Source organism: Chiloscyllium plagiosum, chromosome 23 (assembly GCF_004010195.1).
Source record: "Chiloscyllium plagiosum isolate BGI_BamShark_2017 chromosome 23, ASM401019v2, whole genome shotgun sequence".
NCBI lineage: Eukaryota > Metazoa > Chordata > Chondrichthyes > Orectolobiformes > Hemiscylliidae > Chiloscyllium > Chiloscyllium plagiosum.
Window position 1 is genome coordinate 6,720,350 of NC_057732.1, and position 12,280 is coordinate 6,732,629.

The window sequence follows — 12,280 nt, forward strand, 5'->3', positions numbered from 1 at the left end:
TTAACAAATTCCTCTCCATCTAAACCCTTAGCACTATGGCAGTCCCAGTCTATGTTTGGAAAGTTAAAATCCTCTACGGTAACCACCCTATTATTCTTACAATTAACTGAGATCTCCTTACAAATTTTTTTCTCAATTTCCCACTGACTATTAGAGGGTCTATAATGCAATCCCAATAAGATGATCATCCCTTTCTTATTTCTCAGTTCCACCAAGTAACTTTCTTGGATGTATTTCTGGGAATATCCTCCCTCAGCACAGCTGTAATGCTATCCCTTATCAAAAACGCCACTCCCCCTCCTCTCTTGCCTCCCTTTCTATCCTTCCTGTAGCATTTGTATCCTGGAACATTAAGTTGCCAGTCCTGTCCATCCCTGAGCCATGTTTCTGTAATTGCTATGATATCCCAGTCCCATGTTCCTTAATATGCCCTGAGTTCATCTGCCTTCCCTGTTAGGCCCCTTGCATTGAAATCAATGCAGTTTAATCTATCAACCCTACCTTGTTCTCTGCTTTGTCCCTGCCTGCCCTGACTGTTTGACTCACTTCTGTTCTCAACTCAGTCGCAGATTGAAATCTTTCCTCACTATCTCCCTGGGTCCCAACCATCCCACCCCCATCTTACTAGTTTAAATCCTCCCGAGCATTTCTAGCAAATCTCCCTGCCAGTATATTAATCTACTTCCAATTCATGTGGAACCCATCCTTGTGCAGGTCACCTCTACCCCAGAGGAGATTCCAATGATCCAAAAATATGAATCCTTCTCCCATATACCAGTTCCTCAGCCATGCATTCATCTGCTCTATCCTCCTATTCCAACCTTCACTAGCCCATAATACTGGGAGTATTCCAGATATTACTACTCTCAAGGACCTCCCTTTTAAATTCCTGCCTAACTCTCTGTAATCTCTCTTCAGAATCTCAACCTTTTTCCTTCCTGTGTCATTGGTTCCAATGTATACAATGACCTCCTGCTGGCGCCTCTCCCCCGTGAGAACATTTTGCACCGTCTCTGAGTCATCCTTGATCTTGGCAGCAGGGAGACAACACACCATTCTGATTTTTCACTGCTGGCCACAGAAATGTCTGTCTGTACCTCTGACTAGAGAGTTCTCTAACACAAATGATCTGTTGCAACCTGGTGTATGCCTCATTGCATTAGAGTCAGTCTCAAAACCAGAAACTTGGCTGTTCATGTTACATTCCCCTGAGAATCTATCACCCCCTACATTTTCCAAAACCTGTTTGAAATGGGGATTGCCACAGAAGACTCCTGCACTACCTGCCTACCTCTATTATCTTTCCTGGAGTTAACCCATCTATGTGACTGTATTTGTGACTTTTCTCCCTCCCTATAACTGCCATCCATTACATCCCCTTGTTTTCGTAACTTCCTTATTGCCTCTAACTGTTGCTCCAACCAATCCATTCGATCTGATAGTATTCTTAACCATTGGCATTTATTGCAGATATAATCCTCAGTAACATAAACTTCCAAATCTGACAAGAAGAGCATATCACTCTACTGAGGACAATTTTTGCTTCTTCCAATCTGCAGACCCAGAAAATAACACCATCTGTTTCTTCTACAAAACTGCTCCAGGCTAACTTAATACTTATGGCTTATGGTTTTAAGTTTAATCAAGAGACATAGCTCAATAAAACATATAATCAAGAAAGAACCCACTCTACTCATTACTGCAGATTTATATCAAGGCCACACTTAAAATTATTCACTTATATGTTTCTGTGCTGTGACCTCTCCCAAACAGGTTCCTTCGCGATCAGTATGCTAGACATGGTGTGGGAGCTGTGTCAGTGAGGATATTCAGTGTCAGTGTTGTGGTACCAGACCTAGATTGTAAGCAAGGATTGGAACTAACCATTGAGGCTGCCTCCTCTACAAACAGAGTCTGACAGGACAGTTGAAGACCAATATTACATTAAAGTGTGACTGTAGATTGTTAGAGTACAGGCTCACAGTAGGGTGTTCCTGTTAGCTTCTCCCCATCAGTAATGTGCAAATGAGAGTGCCTTCCCTGTTACATCTGAGCTTGGTGTCTGTAGATTTGATGATATTAACATTAGGAGCATAGGATTTAAGAGCCAGAGTAGGTCATTGGGTCCTTTGAATATCCTCAGCCATTCAATAAGATCATGGCTGATCTGTTTGTGGGCTCAGCTCCACATTCCTGCCTGCTCCCCCCCAAAACCCTTAACTCCCTCCTCCATCAACAATCCATCCAAGTAGACCATGAATAAATACAAAGCCTTCACCAACTCCCAGGGAACAAAGTTCCACATTCCGAATGACTCAGAGAAAGCAAATTCTCTCTCCCATCTCCATTTGATAAGAGAAACCTCATATTGTGAAACAATGTCAGCTAGACTTAGTGTTCCTCCACACACCCTCTGGGTACTGGCACTTTGTAAACTGTTAGAATGAGATTGCAGAGAGAGAACTGGAAGGGAGCAGAGTCTTGAGAGAATGTGTCAATGGATCAAACTGTGAATAAAAAGTTCTTGCAGAATGTTCCATGCACCCGTGCAGTAACATGTTGGGAAAGTAACTGGAGGTCGAACCCCACATGTCCTACTAAACAGTGGCTACCCATTCTCGAAATGCTGACCAGAAGTTAACCCCAGGCTGAGAAGCTCTGGTAGTGTCCCCTCCCAGGCCAAGTGGACAGGAGGAGTCATGGTTTAGTGAAAAGTGCAGCCAGACACAGTTCTTCATGAATATCTTCCTCTGTCTTCGGCACGATTGCTGCTCTGTGATAGAGGCAGTGCTTCATCAAGCAACTAGTGGATTCTGATGCTGCAGTGCATTGACTGGTGGCACAGGCAAATACAAAACTACAGCAATCTCATCAGTTATACTTCCACCTGTTTGTGGTAATGCCCTACTGTGAGCCTGTACTCCAACAACCTACAGTCACACTTTACTGTACTACTCATCTCCAACTGCCCTGTCAGACTCTGTTGGCAATTACTGTAGAGTTAAAGAATCATTGAGACATAGAGCAGGAAACAAATCCTTTGATCCAACTCGTCCATGCCAACCAGACATCCCAAATTCATTTACTCCCATTTGTCAGCATTTGGCCCATCTCCCTCTAAACTCTTCCTTTTCATATACCCATCCAGGTACATTTTAAGTGTTGTAATTGTGCCAGCCTCCACCACTTCCTCAGGCAGCTCATTCCGTACATGCACCACCCTCTGCGTGAAAAAGTTGCCCCTTCCATCCCTTTTAAGTGTTTCCCCTCTCATCTTAAACAGATGCCCTCTCGCTTTGGACTCTGGGAAAGGGACCTTGGCTATTTGTTCCATCCATGCCCCTCATGATTTTATAAACCTCTAAGGTTAGCCTCCGACGCTCCAGGGAAAACAGCCCCAGCCTGTTCAGCCTCTCCCTATGGCTCAATCCTCCAACCCTGGCAACATCCTTGTAAATCTTTTCTGAATCCTTTCAAGTTTCACATCTTTTCTATAGCTGGGAGACCTGAACTGAATGCAGTGTTCCAAAAATAGCCTAAGCAATGTCCTGGACAGCTGCAACATGACCTCCCAACTCCTGTACTCAATGCACTGACCAATAAAGGCAAGTGTACCAAATTGCTTGACTTGTGCCCATTCCACAACAAGTTTTAATGCAAATTGTCATCCCTCTGGCTATTGCAAGAAATGTTCTTTTGTGCTGGGACTCACTGTTGCATTTGAGCTTGGGAAAGGGGGTCAAACAGCTAATCTCGGGGCAGGTCTGCACTACAGTACTTCTGGTTCTTGTGCATTCCCTGATGAGGTCTGTCATTTTTTGATCTTCTGATCTCACTCTGAGAGCAACCCTCCATCCATCTGGTTCACATATGTCTCTGAGGGAAGGAAATTTACCATTGTCACCAAGTCTGGCCTGCATGTAACTCCAGGCCCACTTGTGGTTGATTCTTAACTGCCCTCTGAAAGGATCTAGGAAGCCTGTCAGTTGTATTCAAGAGGATTATTTACCATCATCTTCTCAAAGGCTGTTCTGGATGTCCTCTATAAACTCCATCTGCTATGAATAAATGTGGGGGAACATTGCACGGACAGTCGTAGTCATAGAGTTATGCAGCACAGAAACAGACCCATTGGTCCAATGCCGACCAAGTTTCCCAAACTAAAACTAGTCCCACTTGTCTGCGTTTGGCCCATGTCCCTCATTTTTCAGGTGAAAGATTAAGACTCAGACTCATACAATGATATTCCGTCCAAATTCACAGGTCTGCCAGGTTGGCATTAATGGTCTTTAATGGATGCAGACTTTCATCCCCATTTAAGTATCTCCCCCTTGCACAGCCTGGAAGACTTTGTCAGTTCTGATCGACGCTGGTCCGGCTGTCTTAGCATTTACTCCAGTCAATCTGTATCGTACATCACGAGCGAAGCAGTGATTTTGTTCAGCAGTCAGCTTAGTAAGCCAGATCCAGACAGAAGAGTTCAATTACAGCTTTCCACAGAATGACAGACTGTCATTAATCTTTAAAATATACAGTCGAGAGTTTTGCAAACGTTCCGCTTATTTTGTGAGCCGAATAGGGACACTCTTGGTGTGAAATAGGTAAGTGGGTAGTGTGCGAGCTGAAAGTATGTAGCATCTTGTGGCTGCTAGTTGTTTCTCAAGCACAGTAGAAGGATTTAATACTGAATATTATTATTAGGGGACCCCATGCTACGTTTGTAAAGTGTTTGCTTCCTGATGTCAGCGTTGTGGATATTCGTGATTCTTTAGGGAATGAAAATTTCAAGCAAGTCATTAAAAAAAAATTAACAGGAATGTCAGGGTTTCAGCTAAGGACAGTAGCTAGGGGTTTAAGCTGTTCAGACCATGCAGACAAGTACAAAGTGATGTTTCCACTGAAGACATCCAGTTTGAATGATAAAATGAAGGTGATCTGAATAGAGCTTCTAACGTAATAGATGGGTAGATTTTCTTAAAAGAAGGATTGCATGGAAACTCAGAAAAAGGGAGGAGGTTTGGAGCTTGATTGAACAATTTTCAGTACATGCTAGATCCCGGACTCCATGAGGGAAGCAGAGATGGTCAAGGATTATGGGCTGGGTGGAATTCTTTACCCCAGAGGGCTGTGGCGGTTGGTTCATTAAGTACATTGACAGTTGCTATAGACATATTTTTAATCAGGAAGGGAATCAAGAAAAGTGGACTTGAGGATTATCAGATTGACCACTATCTCTTTGAAGGGCAGAACAGTCTGGAAGCGCTTAATGGTCTACTTAGAATCCCTGCAGTGTGGAAGCAGGCCATTTGGCCTATCATATCCACACTAACCCTCTGAAGAGAATCCCACCCAGATCCACCACATCCCTGTAATTTCTTGTGACAAACTCACCTAGCCTGCATATCCCTGTACACTACTGGGCAATTTAGCACCTAACCTGCGCATCTTATAGACTACGGGAGGAAATCCATGCAGACATGGGGAGAATGTGCGACTCCTTGCAGAGAGTCACCCGAGGCTGGAATCGAACCTGGGTTCCTGGCAGAGTGAGGCAGCAATGCTAACCATTGAGCCATCATGCCATCCAAGTTGTGGGATTTCAGATTAGTCATGAACAGCGAATGACCTACGTCTGCTCCTCTGCCTTATGGAAAGATATTGAATGGGCATTGAAAGGAAACAAACTTTCAGGATTATGTGGATGGAATTAGGAATGCAAATGATTAGTTGGCTCTGCGAGTAACATGCCACAGACTCAATGGATCGAATAGCCTCCACCTGGGCCCTGCGATAACTCCATGAGCTTATGGCAGGCTGACATAGCAGTGCCGAAAACAGAAGTTGCTGAAAAAGCTCAGCAGGTCTGGCAGCATCTGTGAGGACAAATCAAAGTTAACGGGTCCACTGACCCTTCCATAGAGCAGTGCGCTTGGATTATGAGGTGATGGATGGAGATTGGGTCCCTGTGTGCAACACATGGAAAGAATGAGGGAACATGGTATTTTTGCATATCAGCTAAAAATACAGCCGCTCAGCTAATTTTGATGATGACACCAACTCTCGCAGCATTTCCTGTTTTTAGCAATGATCGAAGGGGAAGTCCAGTTCAAGGAAGCAGCCTGGTGGTGGTAGGGGAGTTCACAGAGAATATGTGAAGCAGCTACTCCTTTACCTCCCTATTTCCTAAATCCTGGCATTTATTCAAAGTATGCTTTGGACCAAGGTTGGCTTTCGCAATGGGGCAGTGGTACAAATGAGCAACAGTAAAATTTATCTTCCCACAGTTGGTCAGGTTACGTTCGGGGGAACGAATGGATTCTGAAATGCTGCCTCATTATGGATAATTATGCAAAGCGAGAGACAGATAATGGGCTTGCATGTCACTGGCAAAGTGTCCCTCTTTGAATAACCCAGTGACTGCTGTAAAGGATAGGAGTTGACCTCTCTGTTGCAGTAACAGTATATCATATCAGATCTGCCGTGGCTTAGGAAGCATCTTGTATCTCGCCAACCGTTCCAAACTTCTATTTCCTGCTCACGCACTGTCCTATTTGGAGGTAAATGACAAACTCCACAGAGCGAAACAAAATGGCTCATTTATATTGGTAGCTGAATTATTTTATCCGCAGCTGGGTAGTTTGACACTGTCGGTTGGGAAGCTGTAAATTCACACCTTTTAGTAACTGTGAAACTTGCCTGTATTTCCCTTGCAAAGAAAAATATCTGCCTACGAGCAGTTTGCAGGCTTCATATATTCAAACTGTTAAATCAATCAGGCACTTCCTTTTTTTTTCTTCACCCCTCAAGATCTGTGGCAGGAATTTGCATCTTGTGGTTTAACAAAGGATCTATTTGTAACAATATTTATTCCAGTGTCGTGAGTCCGGGCCCCTTGGTGTTTCACTTCAGCGTCGGCTGTGATAGTTCTCATAGCTACTGCTTTCAGTAAGACCACTGAATTCAGCTTGACAGTGACCAGGGTTGACTTAATGTGGATGTTTAATAAAAAGCATGTGAGTTCCCGAGCTAGTTACAAATGGCAGTAAGTACCTCGGTGACAGCCCTGTAATAATTTCACATCTATCATCATCTTGATGCACTGGTAGCTCCCTGACGGATGAGGCGGCTGAGATTAACCCTGCTTTTTATAGGCTGTCATTCTGGGTGGTATATATATATATATATAAATGACTACTGCAGGGCTAGTGCCTTAGACACCTGAAGCTTTAATCCCATTGCTGACTGTTTGGGCAGGATTTCACTTCCAGGGACACACAGGGAATCTCCACATCTTGCATGCCCTGCTGACTGTGTCTGGGAGCGGGTAGTGAGGGGTGTTAAATCACAACAGCCCACTTACATCCAATTCTTACAAGAGATTTTGAACGATGCACAAAGCCCTCGCTTTAAGCCATCCAAGTCCTGAAGGGTATGAGAAATAACTGCACAAAGGCTGGTATCCCATCACCAAGTCACCCTTTATTTACTCGTGCACAGTACACTGGCTGTAGGCAACCAGCCAGCTCAGAGTCAGGCCCCTGAACTGAGGAGATTCTAAATCACCTGTTTTTAAAAAATTTTATCAAGATATACAAAGTACAGTCAGCAATGAACAATACACAGCAGTTTACAAGAAACAGCAACTTACAGGGAAACGGGTGGCAAGGTCAAATCTCAAAGTCCCTCTCCTGTTAATTTTTTTTTAGTCCATAACATTTATTAGTCCATCATAATCTGAGTTTTAAGCATCACAAAGAGCTGAGTGTTAATCATTGAACTGTGGAACAACAGTGGTCTTTTCATTCACATAGATGCCATCCAGGAACTTACAAGTATCCTTCTTTTTCATGACTACTGCTTGTTCAAAAAGAACAGTGGAGTTTGACACCAACTCAATGTCGTTTCCCTCAAAAACAAACTCATCTTTCTAGGCCTGGGAAACTATCCATGAAACACCTGGCTTCATATGGACTCCCTACGAACATACTTCTCTCCAAGGAGGTTACAGATTTCTACTAGAGATCCTGAATCCTGAACAACCACATCATTGGGAAAGTGAGCAGAGACTGATCTCCTCTTGTAACAGAAGCCTCATGTGACCCCCCTTGGTCATATCCTGTACATGACTACAGATTGTCCGCAAAGTGCCCAGCTCTTTTCTGTTACCCTACCATTTGTCAACTCAGAGCTTCTTTTTCTTCCAGCCAAGAAGGCTGGGTTCTAGGTTAATGTGATTAAATTCTCTGCGCAATATCTCTCGAGGCCCCTTTACAATATCTCTTCAGCCTTTCAAAGTCACATCAATGCCATCAGAAGTGGTCAGCAACCTGATCGCTGAGAACCGTCTTCATTCCCGCTCAAGCTGGAGGCAAGGGAAGAAACAATAGTCTGAAACTCAAACAGCACACTGAGTCGCTTGCTCAGCAACATGACACTTGCGAGAAGTTTAAGCAATGGGCTTTCAATACAACACGCAAGTACCACTGGGGTTTGAACCTGGCATCTCCTTTTAACTATACTGGCGTTTTAAGCAAATAAGCCGCTGTTTTATTTGTTTTACACAATGAAAGACAACAGATGGACAAGTCTTTATTCAATTTCCACCACCAGGAAGAAAGGAAACACCTCAGTGGCCAGTGACAAGCAGTGTCCTTCACATCAAAGGGCAATGCAGCATGATCTCCTGGTTATATTTTTTTACTCTCTTACTGAGGAGACTCTCAATCTCCTGATTAATGGTGCTACTATATTGGTGAGTCAGGGCTTTCCTGATTGGCCCAGGTTAATAACCCCAATCAGGGATCTCATAGCAAACAAGGCCCACCTGGTTCGAATCATTACAGCATGCATAAGGAAGACTTGCACTTATACAACAGAAGCTGGTATGGTGCACAGGGAGGACATTTAGCTTAGCATGTCTGCATCAGAACACTAATTAGCACGCTATTCAAAAACAGAAATTGCTGGAAAAGCTCAGCAGGTCTGGCAGCATTTGTGGAGAGAAATCAGAGTTAATGTTTCGGGTCTGGTGACCCTTCCTCAGAACTGGTAGTAGCTAGGAAAATGTTGGTTTACACACAGAAGATAGGGTAGGGGAGGTGGGGAGTAAATGGTAGGTGGGGATACAGAGAGAAGAGCAGTTGGACAGACAAAGGAAGGGATAGCGATCGAGCTAGGAGGGTCAATAGCTATTAATGGGCTAGTGACTAACAATGGGTTGTGTATAATAGCAGATAATGTGGTAACACGGCCTGGTGTGTAGGATTGGGATAAGGACATGGGAGAGCTCAAGCCCTAAAGTTATTGAAGTTGATATTGAGTCCAGAAGGCTGCAGGGTACCCAAGCAGAAACTTACACTCTATTCATGTCTCTTCCATCAATGATGTCCTCTTGAAGTGTAGTCACTCAGTTTCACCAATTCTATTGATATTCTGCGCCAAGGTATTTTAAGAAAATATTGCTAAGGGGATCTGCCAGTGACAGTAAAGATTCAGATATCCAAATGTTTGCAAACAATTGTTTTGATGAGTTTCTTTTCAACCAGGCAGCAATCCTCTGGGCTCCAGAAGGGCACCTTAACTTCCCCGTCCTGACCTTACTCCCCCTTCCCCAACTAGGGTCCTTTTGGACAACATTCCCAGACTGACTGATCCCAGTACTGTTCAGAACCATCCTCGCACCTCCCCAGTGGGCAGTTTCATCTAATACTCGCCAGCCTCAATGTCAGCTATATCTCAATTCCCACGCACTCACCCATCTCAGAGACAGACAGGCCGGAGTTCCAAACCGTTCTGTACATAAACCAGGCTCGTACTGCCAAGCGCAATACTGAGGGAGTGCCACACTCTCACTGTCTTTCAGGTGGATCTAAATATATCCCATTTTAGGAAGAACTGGGGAGTTCTCCATGGTGTTATTGGCATTTGTAACCCCTCTACCACCTACATCAGAGCTAATTCACCAGAGATCCTAAGACAGCACCTTCCAAATGCAGAACCACGACCATCTAGAAGGACAAGGGCAGCAGATACATGGGAACACCACCCCCTGCAAGTTCCCCTCCAAGCCACTCACCATCCTGGGACTCAGCAATATATCACCGTTCCTTCACGATCACTGGGTCAAAAGCCTGGAACTCCTTCCCTAAAGGCACTGTGGGTCTACCTACAGCGCGTGGACTGCAGTGGTTCAAGAAGAGCACTCAACAGTCACCTCCTCAAGGGGCAGCTGAGGATGGGCGATAAATGCTGGCCATCTGGTGCTCAGATCCCATTAATTAATTAAAAACCGGATTATCTGGTCATTAGTGAACCAGTGCAGCAGCTCCCACGGTTGCCTTTGTTACAAATTTACCACATTTTATGGACTATATTTGTGGCATTTGGAAGCCCCAACTCTCCTGCATTCCAACTTGGCCACAAATTCTCCAACGTGAATCAGCAGCTAAAAGACATTTGTAAGTTCAAGCGAGTCCGTGCAATCCTGTTTTCAGTGTGTAGGACCTGACTGCTTTGCCTTCGCAGTCTCTCTTTAAACCCCAGAGGTACACATTCCAGCCCACGGGGATAAGGTACAGGGATATGGAGTTCACAAATAAGATGGGGGTTAGAGGCAATGCGAAAGCAAGGGGTTCAAAGTGTGAACCCTGGAGGCATCCCTCCCTAGGGCAGGTGAAAATAAGTGTGGAGGCCACAATGATCCAGTGATGAGAGGGGCATATTATTATGAGTGAAACTCAACCATGGATTCCCAAGTTTTGCTGGAGATTGTAGGTTCACTCAATCTGCAGATCCACCCAAATAATTGCAGGTCTTAGAGGATTAATTTGCAAGTACAGGCTGCGTACACTTGTAGGACCTTGCATGTCTGAGATTGAGATGTTCGAAAAGCACAGCAGGTCAGGCAGCATCCGACGGAGTATTCCTGATGAAGGTCTCTGGCCTGAAACGTCGATTCTCCTGCTTCTCGGATGCTGCCTGACCTGCTGTACTTTTCCAGCAACACACTCTCAACTCTGATCTCCAGCATCTGCAGACTTCACTGTCTCCTAAGGTTGTGATGTGCTTGAATGAAATATTTAAATTAATGAGAAAAGTTGCTTTGGCTGATATGGAGAAATCATTTCTCATCAGCCTGTTTAGTCATGAGAAACCTCCAGGCAGGTAGGATTTAAATTTGGACTGACAGGCCCAGAGATAGGGGCATACCATAAGCCCCTGGGAACAACAAATACAAACTACTCCATCTGGGACGAAGGCTGAGAACAGAGCTAAGGAAAACGGAAATTGCTGGAAAAGCTCAGCAGGTCTGGCAGCGTCTATGGAGAGAAATCGGAGTTAACATTTAGTCGAAACGTTAACTCTAATTTCTTTCCACAGATGCTGCCAGACTTGCTGAGCTTTTCCAGCAATTTCTGTTTTTGTTTCTGAATTCCAGCAGCTTCAGGTTTTTCTTTAATAACACAGCTCAAGATAGCAATCAACCCAAAATCCTTTCAAACAAGGAGCACTGGTAATCTGGAACTCCCTTCCCAAAATGAAGGATGCAGATGTTGGGCGCGAGCAGTTGAAATTTCCTAACACCGAGATTCAGTGAATCCCGACAATATAGAAGCAGGCCATTCAGCCTGTTGAGTCTACACTGACCATCTGAAGTACATCTCACTCAGACCCTCTCCCCTATTTCCCATAGCTAATCCACCCAGTCTGCACACTATGAGGCAATTTAGCATGGCCAATCCACCTAACCTGCACATCTTTAGACTGAACACCCAGAGGAAACCCACGCAGACAAGGGAAGAATGGGCAAACTCCACACAGACAGTCACCCAAGGGTGGAATCGAACCTGGGTCCCTGACGCTGTGAGGCAGCAGTGCTAACCACAGAGCCACCGCGATTATTGTTTTCTTTTTGGTAAGGGTACGAAGGGATACAGAGAAAAGTAGGGATGGTGGTGACAGGGCAAAGGCAGGGAGAGATAAGGGTTGTAAACTGTGAAGTTGACCTATACTGGACAGCAGCCAGAGGGGCTGAATATAGAAATGTTATTCCAGTCACTGAAGCAGCTAATAAATGTCTCGAAAGTGATGGCCAGAGGCCACAAAGGTTGATTGTTCTGGCAGGGCTGCTAGAAGGATAAAGGGGTCAGTCCATTACACTTTCCCAAGCTGCGGGGAATTTGGAGTGACATCTGTGCCAGAATATGCCAGGAGTCTGAGGAATGGCTCACTGAGAGCAGAAGTGATTTGGAGGTGCCGGTATTGGACTGGGGTGTACAAA

General features: G+C 44.7%; 1 protein-coding gene and 1 pseudogene across 9 annotated transcripts in view; one reads left to right on the plus strand and one right to left on the minus strand.

Annotated features, from left to right (window-relative positions):
• sox5 (SRY-box transcription factor 5) overlaps positions 1-12,280 on the plus strand; it is a 384,221-nt gene that overhangs the window by 317,720 nt on the left and 54,221 nt on the right. The gene's annotated exons all lie outside the window — the stretch shown is intronic.
• On the minus strand, positions 7,766-8,351 carry LOC122561581 (annotated as a pseudogene).